Here is a 20,306-nt window from a genome sequence, read left to right on the forward strand (position 1 = left end):
CCGCAAGCTAGTGTGGGAGAATTATATATGGGTACACGTTTCTCTGCAAAAACTGGTTATCTTATGAAACAAGTAGTCCAAGGAAGTGCCAGACTAGAATCTGCCTACAGGGCGCTTTGTTTGCCACGGGACATACATCTGTAGATCTACGAGGCAGGTAAGTGCCCGATTCTGTATGTAACACACACCCACACACACACACACACATACTTCCACCCACACATATAAATATAGTTAACTCATGTCCTTATTTACCTATGTAGATATGTAGGGCAGTTCGCTGCGGGATCACGAAGTAGGAATACCAGCCCAGGAGCCTTAGGTCACCCATGTGTCCATCCTCATTCGCTTGACGGAAGGGCTTTCTCTGTCCTCCGTGGTGGGGGGTCGGCCAAGCACGATTGGAGAATGGAAGTCGCCCCATGGATCCTCCCGGTCACTCCCATCATAGGAGCTGCTCGAGCTGCTCAGACTGTCCACAGGGGAGCGCCCCATTTCCTGCCAGGGCTGGGGGGGTTGGGGGGGTCTGTGGTGGCGGCCGCTGCAGCGGTGGCTGCTGCTGGAAGCCTGATGGGGTCATTCGATCCCGGGGAGGTGAAATTGGTTCTGACTTAATGTTGGTGTTTTGGTTGGTATTAATGGATAAATTTGAACCCTGAGATAACTGCCCTCCAGCACTGAAGGAAAGACAAGATGTTAGAGGGTTGGTGAGTGCATCTGTGTGACCGGAGTGATACTGCAGCCTCCACCCAACAGAGCCTGTCCAAATGCCCAGACTGGTTTTAATGACCTCTCCATGGGAGGAAAACAAAATCGGGTGGCTAGTTCTCCTGCCCAAGCCCTTGGTCCTTCTGCAGATGAAGGAGCCGAAACTGTGTGTCCGCTGCTGTGCGTGGACCAGAACGGGAGAGGAAGCCTTTGGCTTCCCCTCTGCTCCAGCCCTGGGAGAGGCACCGCTCACTGCTCGCACAGTACCTGCAAGGCCGTCACCTGACCCCATCTTCCAGGGGAGGGCACCGCCTCAGACAGGCCACTCAGAGTAGCGGAGCGTGCGTACAGGCTTCTCCCCCCGAGCTGAGCGACCCTTTCAGCTCATGGGGTGTTCATTTAGGATGAACAGACCCCCAAGGGCCAACGGGTGAAGAAATGCAAGGAAAACCACCTTGGCTTTCTCCACGGACAGGACGGGAGGAACAGTAGGGGGTGGGCGTCTTGTGTGTGGAGCCAGCTAGCTACTGGGTTTCATGTGGATGATCCCAGCCCACTGCCCACACCGTCCCTCACCGAGAAGAGTTCAACGCAGAGAACATTCATTCTGGGCAGAGTGAGGGGACAGGCGTGAGAAAAGCTTACGGTGGGGCCCAGGGGTATCCAAAAGCCCTAGTAGCAGGGAGAATGTGGGGGCCACCTGTGCCTCAGTACCCCTTGGTCACCATCTCCAGAGAAGAGAAGCCTTGCCTCCCAAATCTCTTCAGGGAACGCCTAGTTTGAGCAGGACCCAAGCTATTATCCAGAAGCACGTAAAGGAAATATTTTCTCCAAACACTTGTACCACATAAAGAAGTCGTCCTAGGACCGTCACGTGACAGTCAACAGCACCAAAGACTGTAACTGATAGAAAAATAAAGTGCAAGGGCCGGGAGGAGAGATTCGGAGACAATTTCCCGTTACTCACACCAGAAAGCAGAGGGTGGCTTGTCCTAAATGGTGCTGCTGCCAGGCCGACATCTGTCCCAGAGACAGCATGCCCGGGGAGTTGAAGCCCTGCAGGGCCGACAGGTCTGGGCTAGTCAGTGAGTAATCTAGAACAAAGAGAGAAGTATCACTCATGTGAGAGAGAGAAGGCCCAAGCACAAGCCGGTTACCCCAGCTGCGAGAAGCCAGGTACTTCCTAACTAAAACACACACGTCTAAACCGACAACAGTTTTTCTTTCGGCAGGTCCTAGCTGCATTTGCTTGTCTGGGATGATCTCGATAAAGTCAGCGTCAACTCTGTGCTACGTGTTTACAGTCTCCTGTCTCACAAAAGGTTGAGATCCTTTCTCCAGACTTGTAAATAGAAATAATGGCAGGGCCATTGCTAAGGGACGTGCGCACGCAGCGGTCGCCTGACACGTGCGCACCGCTACCTCCTGGGAAAAGCAGCGACAGACCGGATGGAGCCTAGAGCAGCAGCTCTTCTCTTCCCGAGAAGAGGGGAGCAGGAAGGACACAGCAGCCCTCCTCGTGTGGGGCCAGCTCGGTGGCCAAGTGAAGGACGCCGGCACACAGCGGGTGAGCAGCGGTCGCTCGCGGCCGGGGCTGTCTGAGATCGCTGACTGCGCGCAACACAGCTTCAAGTTCATGAAAAACTTACGTGTGACAAGAGTGTAACAGAGAATGTGGCTCATTTCCTCAGAAAGGCTCAGTCATAATCACTCTGGCCAAGACCCAGGACATTAGGTATCGTTCACACGTCGAGCTATTTCAGTTCTTCATTAACACTTGTTTTTTCCATTTACTTTCAAAGAGAGGTGGCAAAAACCCTTCTACTTTTAACTGTTTTTTCCCGTCTCAAGGGAGGTATTTAAGGAAGCCCATCTTCCTAGTGCATTAACATTCATAAAAAAAAGGGACTCAGAGGAAAGAACCTAGCTGCTGCTTGGGATCCTGCCGGCCTCCACACTCTGCTCCCGCCATGCTCTCTGACCGCCTCAGCCACTCCCCGCCGAGGTGCGCAGGGGTCCCGCATGCACACCGGTGCCCCCTGCAGCCCCCAGCTCTCGACCTCTAGGTCCACCCAGCTACCTCCTTGGTATCTTCATTTGGATGTCTCTCCAAACCCCTCAAATCTGACACCTGACTGGAATCGTCTCCTCCAAACCTGCTCCTTATCTTAATAAATGGCACCGATATTCACCTCGGTCGTGCCAGAGACCTGTGGGTGTTCTTGATACTTCTCTCCGACTTCCAGCGCCAACCACCAAGGCCCGTCAGTTCTCTGTGTTGTCTCTCAAACCTGCCTGTTTCACCAGCTTTCCTGCCACCGCTCTCCTCTAAGCCATCAGGATCCACTACCTGGGCCACCATGCGAGCCTCCGGACAGTCTCCTAGCATGCAGCCTTGCCCCAGGAACACAAGCCAAAGTGATCTTAAAGTAACAAATGGGCTCACGATACCTCTCTGCCTACGACTTTCTGGCTTCCCTGTGCTCTCAACATCCAAAATCTTCAACATGGCCTAGAAATTGTGACGTACCTCTACAGTTTCCACCCTTCACACCCTGCGCCATCCCGATCCCGCCGTGCTCCCTTCTCCCCAGAACAATCTCCCTGCCCCGCCCCGCTGAGTCAAGGGTGCCCCTCTAGCGAGGCTTCTCGTAGCTCTTAACACGACTGTGGTACCTGATTCTCACAGCGGTCTGTCCCAAGTTCCGCTGTGAACCGTACACTCCCGCTTGCCCAGCCCCACAGCTGCCACCCAGCGAGTGTTCAGCAGGCGTGTGCTGAATGGACACACAAGCAGGGCTGCGGAGGGACCTTATGAGGGGCATGACAAGACGAAGCACCGGGGCTTTTCCACATAAAAACTTGCACTTTTGGAAATGTTGATCCCACCTTCATCCCTTTCCTGATCATTTGGCACGAGTCTGACTCTGCACAGAAAGGCAGCTGCCAAACTACAGAAAGATGAAGGTGGAGGTGTTTAAAAAGGGCAACGAGACAGAGTAAAAATAATGTTTTTTAAGATTAAGCTGCACACATGCTCTGAAAATGAGCACAGAGACTGAGTCACAGTTAAAAGAAGGAATGAGACTGAGGCCAAGTGATTGATGGCTTTGAGAGAATCAGACTCTGTTTTTATGTTTTGGTAATTCCTTCTGGATTTTTAAAAAACAACTTCATGCTAATCCAACAACATTTCTTAAGCACGCAGAGTGGCACAGGGACATATCCTGGAAAACCCGTCATGAAAGCTCAAGAAACTGCTCTCGCTCCGAACCAGTTCAAGTGCCACCTTCCCTGCTGGAGTGCCTCTGAACCTTTCAGGTCGTGCTTTCCCCCCTCTTTCCTCATATTCTCAGGTCTCAGAGCACAAACTACTAACCTCAGCCGCTTTGACCTCAGCTCCGGCCTGTATCCCGAGCTGGCACGAACCTGGGACAAAAGCTCTGCCCCTGGCATATGGGCGCGCCTACAGCTGGCGATCACCACCAGGACACAGAATTTCTATGAACGTGTTATCTCTCGCTTCACTCTAAATTTGCACTTAATAGGTTTGGGCATTTTTTTCATATTGATTGTTAGAAAAGGTAGTGGACATTCTCCTAAGAGGCTTTCTTTTTTCAAGAAAACCCTTTAAAATTCTGTTTTAAATGAACTACACAGCAAGTGACAAGCAAATGTATCAATGGCCACAGGGAGCGTCAGACAGCAGTGTGAAAGCACCGTGCTAAAGCATTTACTCTGAAGGCTAAAATTAGATGGTTTTTATTACAGTCTGCTTATAAGAATCCTGAAAGGATGAATACCCTGCACCGCAGTCTGAAAGCTGACAAGGTATCGCTTAACTATTTCCTTCTTTCCTTCTCCCTTTGAAGCATCAGGTGTTTGGCTCAGTGGGTAAGAAGGCGAAACCACACCCGCCAACCTTCTGCCTCTCCCCAGAACGGCTGATCTGGAAGAAACCTGCCACGTGCCGGGCCTCTGTGGACAGCCTGCGTGGCCCACAGCACCTCTCCGGTCACTCAGCAGTGCTGACTTTGCCTTACAGACCCCCGCAATAGGTGTTTTAAGATGAAATGTCTAAGTAAACATAAATGAGTGAGAAGCTCCTCTCAGAAGGGAGGAATGACTGACTGGCTCTGAGGAGAAACAAGAAATGTCCTGGTTTTGCTCCTGAGGCACAAGGGACAGAAACTAAAAAAGGTAGGTACACAGAGGAATACACCAGCTGCCCGGCGCAGCCACGCACGTGTCCTCTTCCGGAGTCCCGAGTCCAGGCGGAGGCCGTGCTCCCCCCAGCAGGTCAACACCTGCCAGCCTGGAGGACTTCAGCGAGACGCACCAGAGAAAATGCCAAGCGGCGCTCTCGTCCTGTCTGGTCACAGATTCTGGGAACAGCTCTCTGTTTCTTTGTCAGGGTAAGTAAAAGCGGACACTGGGAAATCATTCCACAATGTATTTTTTTGTACGTTTTTCAAAGCTAACCTTTGTCTTTTAATATGCCCAAATGTGACTCTAAAGAACTGGAGATAATTGATTTCAATCAATATACTTGTAAAAAAAAGAAAATCACAAAAGCACATGGTGATCACCAAACAAAGAAGTACGAGCCACAGAAGGCAAGAGAGCAGGCTTAACCAGGGTTGTAGGCGGTCGGCATGGCTGAGTACATGAGTCCCTGCAGAGGCAAGCTCAGGGTGGTCACAGACACGACTGGGGTAGCTAGAGGCTGAGTGGTGTGAGAACTGCTTATCCTTTGGGTATTCTGTGAGAGAGTAGAAAAAAGGGTCATTATTTGAGTATTTATATTCAGCCTTAGTATTTAAAAAATAACATTCAATTTAAAAGTGACATTTTTCACAGTTTTATGATGTGAACGTCAAAACCTTAGAAATACTAATGTGAACTAAATATTTAATTTCAAGGGACATAGTTTTACATTAATTATTTATTTTCCCTTGTCTTTCATAGTGTTTATCGGTGGCAAGGATATATCCTTAAAACAGAAACCTGCACTCTGGGTGAGAATGCTTTGATGTGTTACCATAAATGAGGACTTGCTGGCACTAAAATACCGCCAGGCTGCCCCAAATCAAACATCTAGGTTTTCGAGCTGAGGAGAGCCAAAAGTCTTTTGTATCCTGAGAGTGTAAGTAAGTTTAGGGATCGAAACCACTTGCACCGGCAGCATTCCCATGTTAGCGTGCTGTGAGGTCCTGGCTTCCTATAGTACAGTTTGCTTCCAGTTTTCTTGCCCTGTGCTCCTACAGTTGCTACACCCACACCCCCCCACCCCGTGCCCCCCACACCCCCGGTGCCCCACGCCCATACAAGCTCAGCCTCCCCTACTGTCACCCCCCCACCCCGTGACCTATTTCTTGGCAGCAGGTTCCAATACACATCCCTGCTCAGGCTCCCGACACTTCTGAAAGGATAGGCTTTGCGTGGAGAGCTTGTAACTAGCACACTTCTCATGAGACGGCGAATGGGGCAACACTAAATGCTCGCTGACCGACTCCATCTACACCGTATCCTATCTGTACCGGGAGTGAAAAAACCCAACTACTGAATAATCAAGTCAGCCTGACATGGCCACTCTACATTTCAGGGGTGACAGCACTTTCTCACGACAGGGGCTTCCGAGAATGCTCCAAAAGCAGGATCAGATAAAGAGAACAGACTCCATGATCCATGGGTTCAGCACCCAAGAAGGCCAAAGCACAACTAGCCCAGGGCTTTTAATATAGAGACATCACCTACGTTTTTCTCCCCAATTCCCGACTCCCTAAGCTTGGGGAGGGGGGAATCATTTCACTTTTCTGAACCTCTCTGTTTGCACAGTAGGGAAGACAGTGATCTTTGTGCTGCCAGCCTTGGGCACTACTGGGAAGCTCTAATGAGCCAAGAGTTGGGAAGTGCTCTGGTGACTGGAGTACCACCCAGATGTAAGACAGTATCCTTAAATGACTCTCCTGAGAAACCCTCTGGCCCACATTTCTATGTCACTTCAGATCCACAGGTAAGACCCCTGGAGCTACCACAAAGCGAGGTTGTTTAGAACAGCAAGGCTTTTCAAGGCATCTCAGCAGCCCGGCTCTCACCATGAGAGTCTTTCTTCACCTTGTGGTTTTCAAAGATTTGGAAATTTATCTTTGAGATTCTGTAACTGGGGAGTGAACTTTAAGTGGGTGGAAGTCAGTGTATGGTAAGTGGGAACACATGTTCATCTCAGCATCAAGTTAATAATTTTAATGAGTTTTTGAGGTAGAGATATACTTTGGACTTAATCTGGAAACTCAGAGTCAGACAGTAGGCAAAAGAACACAGCATGACCCAGTTTGGCCTAACTCTATCCATGCCAGGGCTTCAACTCCATGGCAATCTCCGGGCATGACCTCAAGAAGAGGTGGTGTGTATGTGTGTGTGTGTGTGTAACAGTGAATGCCAATATATCGGCAGGATGCATCAAAGCTCCGAATCTCCAAGGCATTGATTTTTCTGAGTAAGAGACTTGTGGGACCACTAGAGGGCAACATACTGCTACAGAATTGAAAGGAAACACTTGTGACAACTAACTTCTTAAGGGTAAACAGTCGAAGACAAATCATTTCATCTTTAATTATAAACTTCCATTTTCTAATTATTACCATATTACTAAATAAAGTATTTCCCCAGAAGAAAGTCTAAATCTGCACATGATATAATCCAACACCACAGTTGATGGCACACTAGTATATTTTAGTTTACTGAATATAAAACCACATCTCAAACTGTGAGTGATCACGAAGTTAAAGAATGATCTCTTAGTTTAAGGACAGAACACAGACAACCTAATCTAACAAGACACAAACTGTGCAAAACACACCAGCATGCGTATATATGTAATAATAAAATATAAATAAAACCAATAGATGCCTTCCCCCCATGCTCTCATGCAATCTGAACCCTTGTCCATGCTACAAACTAAACATTTTCAAGTTTTTCTCCCTTAAGGTCACTAATTCGCAACTGACAGAATTTATATGATTTCTGTGAATTTTGGGTTTTAGTTCCCAAAGAAGAGATAAAAGTTATTTTTAGTCAAATTTATTTTCTAGAAGAGAAGCCAATAGAAATCATTTATTTTAGAAAAACTTTTAACAACAGAGTATGTCCTGATAGAAAAAGGTAAATTTGTATATATTAAATTACATACATTCCTTTTAGCAAACAGGGAACCCCCCTTATGGTTCAGATCATCTCATGCAGTATGAAATAATTCCAAGTCTGAAAAAAGTGACCTCACCAAAAATGATGTAATCTTTTTGAAAGAAAGAGAAATAACACAAGACCATGTGTTACAATCTGAGGAACTTTGAGGGTGAAGTCATTTTCTAAAAATATGTTAATAATTTGGGGAACTATATAAGGTATTTTATATCCTTCGTTAAAAAAAAAAATCTTTAGCAAGTGTCTTGTGATCATTGACAGCTATTGTTTTTAAAGGCTCTGTTCCAATGTTCCCTCCAACAAACAAAATGGGTCAAGATATACAACTATAAGCAGAAAAACGGGATGGACTCAGTAGTACTAGATTGGTTCCGTTATTAAAAGTGCTTGGATAGTGTTTAATAACAGCAAGAAAAACTGTGTAACAAAGGGAACACTGGTTAGATATAAACACTTAAGAGAATTCGTACTTTCCAGATCTTTTGCAACTCCCTTCAAGCAGAAACGCACACTCACCAATTGGAGTCACCAACTCCAATTCTTCTTCCTCCGACTGCACTCAGCACATGAGAGGGATACGAGAGTTACTAAGACTGTTGATACTCAAAAATAAAATATTTCCTTAGAAAAACACGTTATTTGGACACTAGCAGTTGCTTTGAACTCTAAAGAGATGATTAAATATAAGCAGTGAATACAAATATAAATTATTTATCGTATCTCCACTAGTAGCTGCTTTCAGAAGAAAGATTCTTCGGATTCTTGCAGGCCAGGCTTTAAAGCTGCCCCCGCTCCCTGGCTTCGTCCACTCCTGTGTCGGCCTCACCCACATACCGCCGGGCTACCGCCACTGTGTTTAAACAGAGTTCCTCATCATGACACCGGTTTATACTTGAAACCCTGAGAGTACTTCGTCCTCGCATCCCTAGCCCACCTGGTCACACACGTCCATTATTTATCTCCTAGATGTGTGCTTTTCGGTCAGCAGGAATTATTTTATTTTCTAATTTCCCACCGCAGCTAGCATAGTGTTACAAAACAAGAAGAACTCCAACAGTAGTTCATAACAGTCTTGGATAACACGGATTTGGATGCAAATACAGCTTTCGTGTGTATAATTTCGCTGCGGAAAAACAGTAACATGTATGAAGCTAATGAGACTGGAAGAGAACTGAACTGATAAATCACGTCCAGAAAAGAGATGAAGGACACATATTTGCTCTTCTCCTAAGCATTCAGAAAATACTAACAGGCTAGAAATAATCTGCTAGCTAGTGCTTTCTTATTTTATTTGAAGGAGTCAAGTTTCTCTGTCAATCTACGGAAGTCTTTGTAAGCATCAGTGATGGAGGAGACCCGGATCCAAAAGCCAGCCAACCTGCAAACAAACGGTAACACAGGCAGGCTGGTTGCCAACTCTGAATAACAAGCGCCCAGCCTACAGCTGCTGTCTCAAATGTGGGCGAGAGGCCCTTCAGCGGCAGAGTTACACAGATCTTCACAGTCCTCCAACCACAGGACCCGCATGCAAATATCACAGGTAAGTGCTGTGTGGTTTCCACTTGCACCTGCCAGGCCAAGGGTGTAAAATAGTTTATATGGCAAATTCTGAGTCTTCTAAGAGCTGCTTCATGATCTCTGAAAGAAAGCCCAGACAGAGATAGTTCTGACCAGCAGCTGAAGTCCTCCATGCAGGTCTGCCCTTACCTTCTGCAGTTGACTGAGCCTTAAATGAAACTTTCTGTAGCCTCTCTGAAAGACAGGGGCAGGTGTTCGACATCCTGTTCCTAAACGGTGAGCCAAATGACTACCCTGAATGCCCACATGTTTTTCTTTTCGGGGTTACCTGTTACACCTGTGTGTATCTTTAACTCGGTATCCTGCAATAATTTTACCCATAGAGAGCGGCTGTGAAGAGAGCGCACCATCACAGCACACACCCCAGCACCACCCCACCCGGGTCTGCCTCTCAAAGAAGCACGAGACAACTGTCAAACTGACAGAGGAGGGACGCCTGGGTGGCTCAGTTGGTTAAGCAGCTGTCTTCGGCTCAGGTCATGATCCCAGCGTCCTGGGATCGAGTCCCACATCGGGCTCCTTGCTCAGCAGGGAGCCTGCTTCTCCCTCTGCCTCTGCCTGCCATTCTGTCTGCCTGTGCTCGCTCTCTCCCCATCTCTCTCTCTGATAAATAAAATCTTAAAAAAAAAAAAAACTGACAGAGGAACCAGCAATAACTGAGGCTACAGGACTTCACCTGGATTTCACCCATCTTTCACCGATGTCCTTTTTCTACTCCAGGACTGGATGCTGCATCCCACATGCCCTTACCGGTCACATACCCTTCATCTCCTCTGGTCTGTGACCGCTCCCTCCATCTTTCCTCATTTTGCATGACCTTAAAAACTGCAGAGTAGGGGCGCCTGGGTGGCTCAGTGGGTTAAGCCGCTGCCTTCGGCTCAGGTCATGATCTCGGGGTCCTGGGATCGAGTCCTGCATCGGGCTCTCTGCTCAGCAGGGAGTCTGCTTCCCTCTCTCTCTCTCTGCCTGCCTCTCAGTCTACTTGTGATTTCTCTCTGTCAAATAAATAAATAAAATCTTTGGAAAAAAAAAACTGCAGAGTACTGGGTGGATATCTCATGGAACGTCCCGTAATTTGAGTCTTAAATTTTCTTGGATAGAGAGCATGGATTTTTGGAAGAGTACCAAAGAGGTGATGCGACCCTCTTAGCACATACCAGAAGGTATGTCAGTCCATTATTGGTGATGTTAAACTCGATTGCTGGTGAAAGTCACGTCTTCGAGCACTCCCTACTACAAAATTACTATTGTTCCCTTTGTCAGTTATTTGGGGAGAGACATTTTGAGGCTATGCAAACACCCTGTTTTTCCTTAAACTTTTGCTCACTCATTTTAGCATCCATTGACCCTGTCTGGCCATGATCTCTGTACTGTGGTAATGACAGTGATGATTTGCTATTTCTCTCATTCTTTCTACATGTAATAATTAGAACTCTTCTCTAAGGAAGAGCTGTTTCTTTCATCATTTTTATCAATAACAGACTTGGTATTTTGTATTCCTTGGGTACTAATCCAATACTATTGTTACTTATTTTGTTGCTTAAATTGTTCTAGTTTGGGCCACTGGAGCTCTTCAGAGAGGCTGGTTCCTGTAAGCATTTCACCTGCACTTCCTTATCCTCTGGCACCTCCGACTCATCCTGTATTTTCATTGCCCCCACTCTATAATCAATCATTTTTCCAAGGAATCCTGATTCCTCTTATTGGAGAATGTTTAGAAACGAAGATCTGAGTACTAGGTGTGTTCAGTTATCAGGTGCCATTACCTGAAGGGTCTATCGGTAGAGCTAGGAAATATATGAGGTACACTATTCACGTGTATATACATTGATATTTCTCTATGTTAAGAAAGTAAGTCCAACAATAGCCCAGAAACACAGTGTTCACTGTAGCCTTCCTTCCCCAACCCCAACCACCTTGCTTATTTGCAAGTTTTTCCCCCCCGAACAATGAAAAACCTGGCTTTATCTACAATGTATTCACTGTTTGAGTGTTGTCTAACAAATGTACCATCTTGAGCACAACGACTTCCTCATTTTTATGTTTTCTCTATCTAGAGTTAAAACCGTTTCCAAAGTTACTGAGAGCTCCTTCCCCGTCCCCTTCCAGATCATCCTGTCACAAACTTGTACTACAGCCATATTCATGTGTCACAGTCTGTATTCCATCTGCAGTTCCCCTGGAATCCTGGTTGATTTTTAACAGCATATAGTAAAACCACTCTTTCTACAGTTTTATGAGTTTTAACAGAGGCATAGACTCATATGTACACCCACCAGCACAGGATCACTGAAGAGTTCCATTGCCTCAAAAATTCACCTCACATACCCTTTGCAGTCAACTCCTCTCTCCATCCCTGGCAATTACTGATCTGTTTTGCATTTTGCAGAATGAAATATAAATAGAATCAAATGCTATGTAGTCTTTTGGATCCAGCTTCTTTCACTTAGCAAAACTCATTTAAGATCATCTATACTGCTGTGAATAAGTGGCTCGTCCCTTTTTTTGCTGAGCAGTACTCTTTGGATGTACCACAGTGTGTATATCCATCCATTCTTCTGTTGGAAGGACATCTAGGTTGTTCTCAGTTTTTGGCAACTGTGAAAAATACAGATTTCTATAAGCACAGTTCTCCATTCATTTGTGTAAATTCTCTAGGAGAGGACTGTTGGGTTGTATGACAAGTATATATTTAACTTTGTAAGATGTTGTTGATCTGTTTTCCCAAGTGGTGTGTGACTTTGCTCTAAGCATGAATATACGAGAGTTCTTGTTGCTCTGCATCCTTGTCAGAACTTGGCATTTTAGAATGCTGGGTTTTTGTTTTGTTTTTAAGTAGCCCTCATCGGGCCTTGAACTCGCCTTGAACTCTGATATCAGCGGGTCTTGAACTCTGATATCAAAACCTGAGCTGAAATCAAGAGCTGGACACTTAACCGACTGAGCCAACCAGGCACCCGAGTAAAGCTGACCCATGATGTTACATTTTTTCAGGTGTACAACACAGCAGTTCCCCAACTCCATACAGTATGCTGTGCTCACAAGTGTAGCTTTTCCATCTGTCCCCATACAATGCTATCACAGTACCACTGATTTTATTTTTTAAATCTTAGCCATCCTAATAGATGTACAGTTGTATCATCATAGAAGCAGGTCCTTTACGAGTATGTGATTTGCAAACAGTTTCCCCTCATCTGTAGGCTGTCTTTTTATTCTCTGGGTAGGACCGTTTACAGAGTAAAACTTTTTGATAGTGAAACTATTTTGATAGCATCAATATATCAGAATTTTCTTTATGGATCATGTTTTTGGTGTATTGTTTCTTCCAAAATTTTCTTCTAAAAGTTTCAGAGTTTTGTATTTTATGCTTGAGTCTATGATGCGTTTTTAGTTAATTTTTGAATAAGGTATGATTTGTATTTTGAGGTTTTATTTTTGCATATGGATGGTGAACTGTTCCAGGAGAGTCAGTTGGACCAGCTATCCTTTCTCGGCTGAACTGCTTTACTGCCTTTGTCAAAATACAACAGAATATATCTGTGTAGGTCTATTTTCTCGGCTCTCTGTTTTGTCCACTGGCGCCCACCTTTCTGCCAGTACCTCTTTCATTCTTGATATTGATAACCTGTGCCTTCTCTTTTAATTTGGTCAGCTTGGCCAGAAGTTTAGCAATCAAAAAACTAGGCTTTGCTTGATTGCTTTTCTCTATTGCTTTCATTTTAAATTTCATTTATTTCTGAATTTTTTCTTTTGATTGCTTTGGGTTAAGTTTTTGCTCTTCTTTCTTGAGTTTATGAGTTTTAACAAAAGTTTACTGATTTAGTACCTTCTCTTTTCTAATATAAACATCAAATGCTGTAAGTTTCCCTCTCTCATATACATACATACATACACACATACATATTTTATAATTTCTCCTAAGATTTCCTCTTTGACCCAGAGATTATTTAAAAGTGTGTTAATTTCTCAATATATAAGGATTTTTCCTTTCTGTTATGATTTCATTATGATCAGAGAATATAATCTAGATGATTTTAACTCTTTGATATTTGTTGAGATTTACTTTATGGCACAGGTAATGGTCTATCTTGGTGAATGTTCCAAGGGCCCTTAAGAAAAATGTTATGCTCTGCTGTTGTGAAGTGTCCCATAAAAGTCTGTTAGAGTACTGGTGAGGCTGGTTGAGTATTGCTCAGGTTGTCCAGATCCGTACAGATTTTTCTGCCTGCTTGTTCTGCCGATTACGGAGAGAAGAATGTTTAAGTTTCCAGCTACAGTTGTGGATTTTTCTATTTCACCTTTTAGTTCCATCAGTTTTTGGCTTACAAATTTTGAAGGCAGGCTGTTACGTGTGTATACATTAAAGATACTTATTTCTTGGAAAATGGACTGTGTGAAGTCCTTCTTTATTCTTGATAATATTCCTTATTGTGAAGCCCATATTGTCTGAAATTAATATTGCTACACTAGCCTTCTTGTGGTTAACATTTGCATAGTATGTTTTCTCTATCTGCTAACCTCTGCCTTTATATTTAAGTAGGGTTTCTATAGACTGTGTATAGTATGACCTTCCTTTTTTTAAAATTAATTAATTAATATGTTTATTAAAATAAACATATAATGGGGGTGCCTGGGTGGTTCAGTGGGTTAAAGCCTCTGTCTTCGGCTCAGGTCATGATCTCAGCGACCTGGGATCGAGCCCCGCATCGGCTTCTCTGCTCAGCAGGGAGCCTGCTTCCTCCTCTCTCTCTGCCTGCCTCTTGGCCTACTTGTGATCTCTGTCTGTCAAATAAATAAATAAAATCTTTAAAAATAAATAAATAAATAAATACACATATGATGTATTTTTATCCCCAGGGGTACAGGTCTATGAATCGCCATGACCTTTCTTTTCTTAAACAATCTGACATTTTGTCTTTTAACTGATGTTTACGACCACATTCAGTGTGATTACTTGTATGGTTGGATTACAATCTACAAGGTTGTTAGCTGTATTTATTTGCCTCATTGTCTCTTTGTTGTATTTTCCTGTTTTCTCCCATATCTTGGGCTATTCGAGCATTTTTTAATAATTCCATTTTATCTCCTCTATTGACTTTTTATACCTCTTTCATAAATTGTTTTCTGTAGTTGCACTAGGTTTTATAACATACATCTTTAGTTAACTAGAGTTTACCGTCAAGTAGATATCATATTAGGTGTAGAGTAAGGGCTTCGAACAGTGTGTTTACAACTTTGCTTCCTGTCTTTTGTTGTCCTACACTTTATTTCTACATGTATTTAAGCACCAAATTCATTCCCGCTATTTTTGCTTTAGAAAGTAGTGATCTTTTAGAACAATGAAAAAGAGAGAGATGCCTGGATTCCGGTTTCTAATACCAGTCTCCAATAATAAGGAACCAGGTTCCTTAGAGAAATGACTGATTCTGGGACTGGGGCAGGGAATATACAAGATGAGCCCGGAACACTTCATCGTAACTGAAAAATTTTAAAGTAACCTTCATTATCCCCTCCCTGCCAAAAATAACCCCACAAGGATGAGGGTATATTTTCAGAGGAACTGGAACCAAGTGAAAAGTCCTCGACAGCTAAAGCTGGAATATGAGCAACAGAATGAAACAGTATTGGTAGAACTATATGTTAGCAGAATTTAGTAGTATAAATATCCATAAGTCTGTATTAAAGTAAATCATTAAATAATAAAAGCAAACAGATAAATCACCTGTTCAGAAGAACTCCAAATAATTTATGTAGATATTCTGCCCTCAAGGAGGTAGAGCCCAATTCCCCACTCCTTAAGTATGGACCTTGCATAGGACTTCTTTCCAAAGAGGACAGTACGCAAAGGAAGAAGTGTAACTTTGCAGCACAGAAACACATGCAACACTGCATCAGCAAGGTGACCAAGGTTGACAACAACAGTAATTACTCATAATGATACTATGTACCCTTTGTATGAGGTGATCAAAATGGCACACTTGAGTTGTGGCTTTCCTCCCTGAACCCATAACCCCAGTCTAATCATGAGTAAAACGTGGGGAAAAAAGTCCCAATGGAAGGACATTCTACAAGATACCTTACTAGTACTTCTCAAAACTGTCAAGGTCATTAAAGCAAGGAAAGACTTAGAAACTATCACAGCCAAGAGGAGTCTGAGGAAACAGCCTACTAAGTGGGAAACAGCCTACTAAGTGTAATGTGGTGTCTTGGATGGGGTCCCAGAACACAAGCTATGTGGTTTAAAAACTAAAGAAATCTGAATAAAGTACAAAATTTCTGTGAATAATAATGTATCAATACTGACCTTTTAGTACTATGCAGTACTACAGTACTATTGTACTATACTAATGCAAGATGTTAATAATCGGAGAAACTGGTACGAAGCATTAGGAGAACTTTCTGTACTATCTTTGTAATCTAAAATAAAAGGTTTATAAAATGTAGGGGAAAATAAATTGTGTTTTATTTTATCTTCATTTATTTCATTTCCATTGTTCTATATTTCTCTGTGTTCTATATTTCTCTGTGTAGATCCAAGTTTTCGCTGGCATCACAGTCCCTTTGCAGAAGGACTTCCTTCAGCATTTTTTGCAGAACAGATCTCCCAGCAATAAATTCCCCAGATTTTTTTGTTTGAGAAAGTTTTTATTTCTCTTTCATTATTGAAAGACAACTTTGCTGGATACAGAATTCCAGGTTGAGGGTTTCTTGTTTTGAATTCCAGCACCGCAGGTTACTCCACGGTTTTATAGCTTGCATAGGTTCTGAAGAGAAGTATGGTATATATTTTCTTTTTCCTTCTCTTTCCTCTGGCTGCCTTTAAGATTTTCTCCTTGTTGTCCTTTGCTTTTAGCAACCTGAAATGTGTGTGTATTTGTCCTACTTGGTGTTACTGTTTCTTCAAATATTTCTTCTGCTCTGTTCTCTCTCCCCTCTTTTTGGAATTCCAATGACAAATATGTTAAACCACCTGATAGAAGTCCACAGCTCTTGGAAGATTTGTTCTGCTCTTTGTTTTGCAGTTTGGGTTAACTTTACTGACCTACAGACTAATAGGTCTTTAGCGCTTGGTTTGAGTTCATTTAGTTAGGAATTGGGCTGAGTTGGAGCTCATGGGTGCAGTCATCACCCTCGGTGCCGCCACCATGGGCCCCGAATCCCTGCAGCAGGAAGTGAGGCTGGTTTGCCGGAAGTCGGTTTTTCTCCAGTGTGTGATCCATTCTCAGTCTGCAGCCTTCCCCTCTTGGTGCTGCGCCCCGGGCTGGGGCCTCTTGGGCATCTGCCATGCTCTTGGCATTCACATTGTTCCTGCACCTCCGCCCTGGCTTCAAATGTTTTTCCTTTTCTATTTCTCAAGATACAATGGGAGGTCGCCAAAGGGCCTGGAGGGTGACACTTTCTGTCGTTCATCCCCTCACAGATGAACACTTCTGGTCCATAGGACAGAAAGGGGAGAAGGGTCCAGGCAGCACATTTTGTCCCTATTACAGGGGCTGCTCGTCCCTTTTCTCAGCCGTACATCATAGGGGAGACATCTTCAGGATGTTCCCAATCTCTTTTGTGAGCACCCAGTGGGGTTTGTGAAGAAAAAGCCTCCAAAAGAACTTGGACTTCACCTACGTCAGAGTAGGTCAACTTTCAGTAGAGAAATGTACCTCGTATGCCAAGTCAGAATGCCACTCTGGAAAATGTATACAATTTACAGCATGTACAAAACTGGTAGGTTTTACTTGAACAATAAAAGACTGAAAACAAATTATGTTTCAAGGAAAAACAAATGAATGCTTTAATTTACTATAATAAAATGTTATGACTGTGGAGGTACCAACCATATCAATATAGAAAGTTTAGAAACTAGAAAAGGAGAGAGAAAATTCCTATATCCACCATCCCAACATAACTATGATAATCAGTTTGGATTTCCCCTCCTTTTTATTTTCCACATGCATATTTTTTTGCATAGTTTTAAATTACAACTAAAAAGAAGTTCAGATGAAAATTTTCATTTACATAACTTTCATACTGTTGAATACATTGGTTTCTTCCTATTATTCATACTATAAATAAAGTTGCAGTGAATCTTTGCAAGTTCTAGTTCATTTCTTTAGGAGAGATTCCCAGGAATGGGATTTGTGGGCTCAGAGACATGAACATTTTTATGACTACTGGAACATCTTTGCAAAATCTTTTCAGAAAGCTCATTACTAACTTACAATGCCATCATCAGTTTCCTCACACCTGCACTGGTTCTCCAGATCACAACACAAAGTGGTAATAGTTGGCAATTAGTGAGTTTGTGGTTTTCTTTTGTCATTTTTATTTAAATCTCCTGATACATCCTTTCCATTTTTCAAATACTAGTTGGGTTTCTTTTTTGAATTGTACATTTAGGTACATTAAAAAACCCACCTACTTATTAAATATTCCCCTTCCTCTTGCTTGTATTTTATTTTACTTCTCTATGGAATGAGAAAATCTTTTTATCTCCCTTAAGACAACTGGAGAAAAGTGGTTGCAAGCTCAGTGGCTTTTGCAGCTCACTGTGGAGGAGCCAGAGCTTTCCAGCTTTCTGCTCTGCCATCCTAGGCTTTTGCTGGTCTGTCCCCTTGACACAGTCGTGCTTCCTGATCTCAAGATGGGACTGTACATCCTGCTGCCACATGCAGACAATAGTGCCCAATGAACGGAGTCTTTGCCCAAAGACTGTTAAGTCTTTCTGAGAGTATGAATGTGTAATGTTTTCTCTCTAGATTTCAGGATAGTATAACACCTATACAATATACACTACATTCTCTTATCATTTGATTGATTGATTTTTAATATTTTATTTATTTATTTGACAAACAGAGATCACAAGTAGGCAGAGAGGCAGGCAGAGAGAAAGGGGGAGGCAGGTCTCCCACTGAGCAGAGAGCCAGATGCAGGGCTCCCAGGACCCTGGGATCATGACTTGAGCTGAAGGCAGAGGCTTTAACCCACTGAGCCACCCAGGCGCCCCTCTCTTAGCATTTTAAAAGTACCTCCACACTTTGGTTTAGAATTCCTTTTAAAAATCAAATGTATCTATTTTAAAACTCATATTAACATACCACATAATACAAAATGGTACATAAAATAAAAACTTAACAATCAAGGCTTTAGCATAAATTTAAAATCTCCACGTATCCATTACATCAGGAAAAAGAATACTGCCAAAACCCTGAAAAGGCTCTATAATTGGGCCCCCAGAACATTCCTGTTGTCTCACCTACCCAAAATAACCAGTATTATGACTATTACAGTGACTTGTTTTTCTTTACAGTTTTATCATCTATCTACACGCAATCTTAGCACATAATATTGCTTGGCTATTTTTCCAGATTTATTTAGATAGAATAGAATAATTTTGTATTTGCATCCATTGTCTTTCATACATCATAGTCTGATGAAATTCAGCCACCATGCTAATTACTGCTATAGTTTCTTCCTTTTCATTCCAGTATAGAACTCCTTCACATAGACATACTATCACTTATTTATTTGTTCTACTGTTGGCAGAAATTTGGATTATTTCTAGATGTTGCCTGTAATAGGCAATGCCATGCGCATTCCTTTATTTCCTGATGCTCATGGTACACATATGCATTTCTCTACAGTATATAAGGATGAATAAAAATGGTGGGTTGTAGAACCCATATATCTACTACTTTAGGAGACAATGTCAAAACAGCTGCATCAATTTGCACTGTAATCCTCAGGGAATGAGAGTTTGGAACTCTCACAATGAGAGTTATCAACACCTGGTATTATCAGCCTATTCTGCTTTGGCCATTCTGGCTGGTGTATGATGCTTTCTGTGATTTTAATTTTGCATTGCCTTGGTTACTGAGACTGAGTATCTTGTCACAGGCTTACTGGATACCTGGTAACTTCTTTTGTAAAATGTTCTCATGCACATTTTCAAAAATCAGATTTTTTCATGATGACTTGTATGTATTCTTGATAAAAAAGACCTCTGTGTGCTGTATGTATACAAGCTACATTTTCTCACTGTCTTGCCTTTTTGTTCTCTTCATGGTGATTTTGATCAATAAAGATTCTTAATTTTACACAACCAAATCAATCCTTCTTTTACAGTTATGCTTCCTCTGATTTCCTATTTAACATGTCTTTCCCTATTCTAAGTTTGTCTCATGCTTAAAGACCTCAAAGATGCTTCTGCTTGCCTTATTACATGGGCCTGAAACATCCTGTATTTTGGGAAGCAGGAGACTCAACAAAAATTAAAATAAGAACGAGGAGAACAGAGGCTCATCTATAAAAACATTATACATTTGAAAATTACAGTATCAGTAAAAATGTTCCAGTTTAAAGGTTAATTGAAACTATATGGAAGTGGTTCATGGCAAGTCTTTAAGCCTGGACTGAAAAATTAAAGTTATTATACAGATTATGTATAAAAAATTGATTTATTATACATAAAAAATGGTTGCTGGCTGAAATACTCTGTCACCAGAGAGCTTACCTCTATGTGATTAAATTCTCCAAAATTTGTTGATACTTTTTTTGTCGCCCAGCATGTGGTCAATTTTCAGTTTTATGTACACAAATAACTTTTTTTTTTTTTTAAGTATAGAAGAACATATGGGGCACCTGGGTGGCCAGTCAAGTTAAGCATCTGCCTTCAGCTCAGGTCATGATCCCAGGGTCCCGGGACTGAGTCCCACACTGGGCTCCCTGCTCAGCAAGGACTCTGCTTCTCCCTCTGCCCTGTCTTTCCTCCCCGCTCATGCTCTGACAAATAAACAAGCAAAATCTTAAAAAAGAGAAAAAAG

At 42.9% G+C, this 20,306-nt stretch overlaps 1 pseudogene across 1 annotated transcript in view; it reads right to left on the minus strand.

Moving 5' to 3' along the window:
* Positions 1-318: 318 nt before the first annotated feature.
* LOC309867651 (myocyte-specific enhancer factor 2A-like) overlaps positions 319-20,306 on the minus strand; it is a 96,013-nt pseudogene continuing 76,025 nt past the window's right edge. The window contains exons 2-4 of the transcript in view: positions 5,344-5,470; positions 1,676-1,802; positions 319-677 (exon numbers count right to left, since the gene is read on the minus strand). The product of the transcript in view is annotated as a myocyte-specific enhancer factor 2A-like (transcript). The remainder of the gene's footprint in view (positions 678-1,675; positions 1,803-5,343; positions 5,471-20,306) is intronic.

Source organism: Mustela nivalis, assembly GCF_964662115.1.
Source record: "Mustela nivalis genome assembly, chromosome: 6".
NCBI lineage: Eukaryota > Metazoa > Chordata > Mammalia > Carnivora > Mustelidae > Mustela > Mustela nivalis.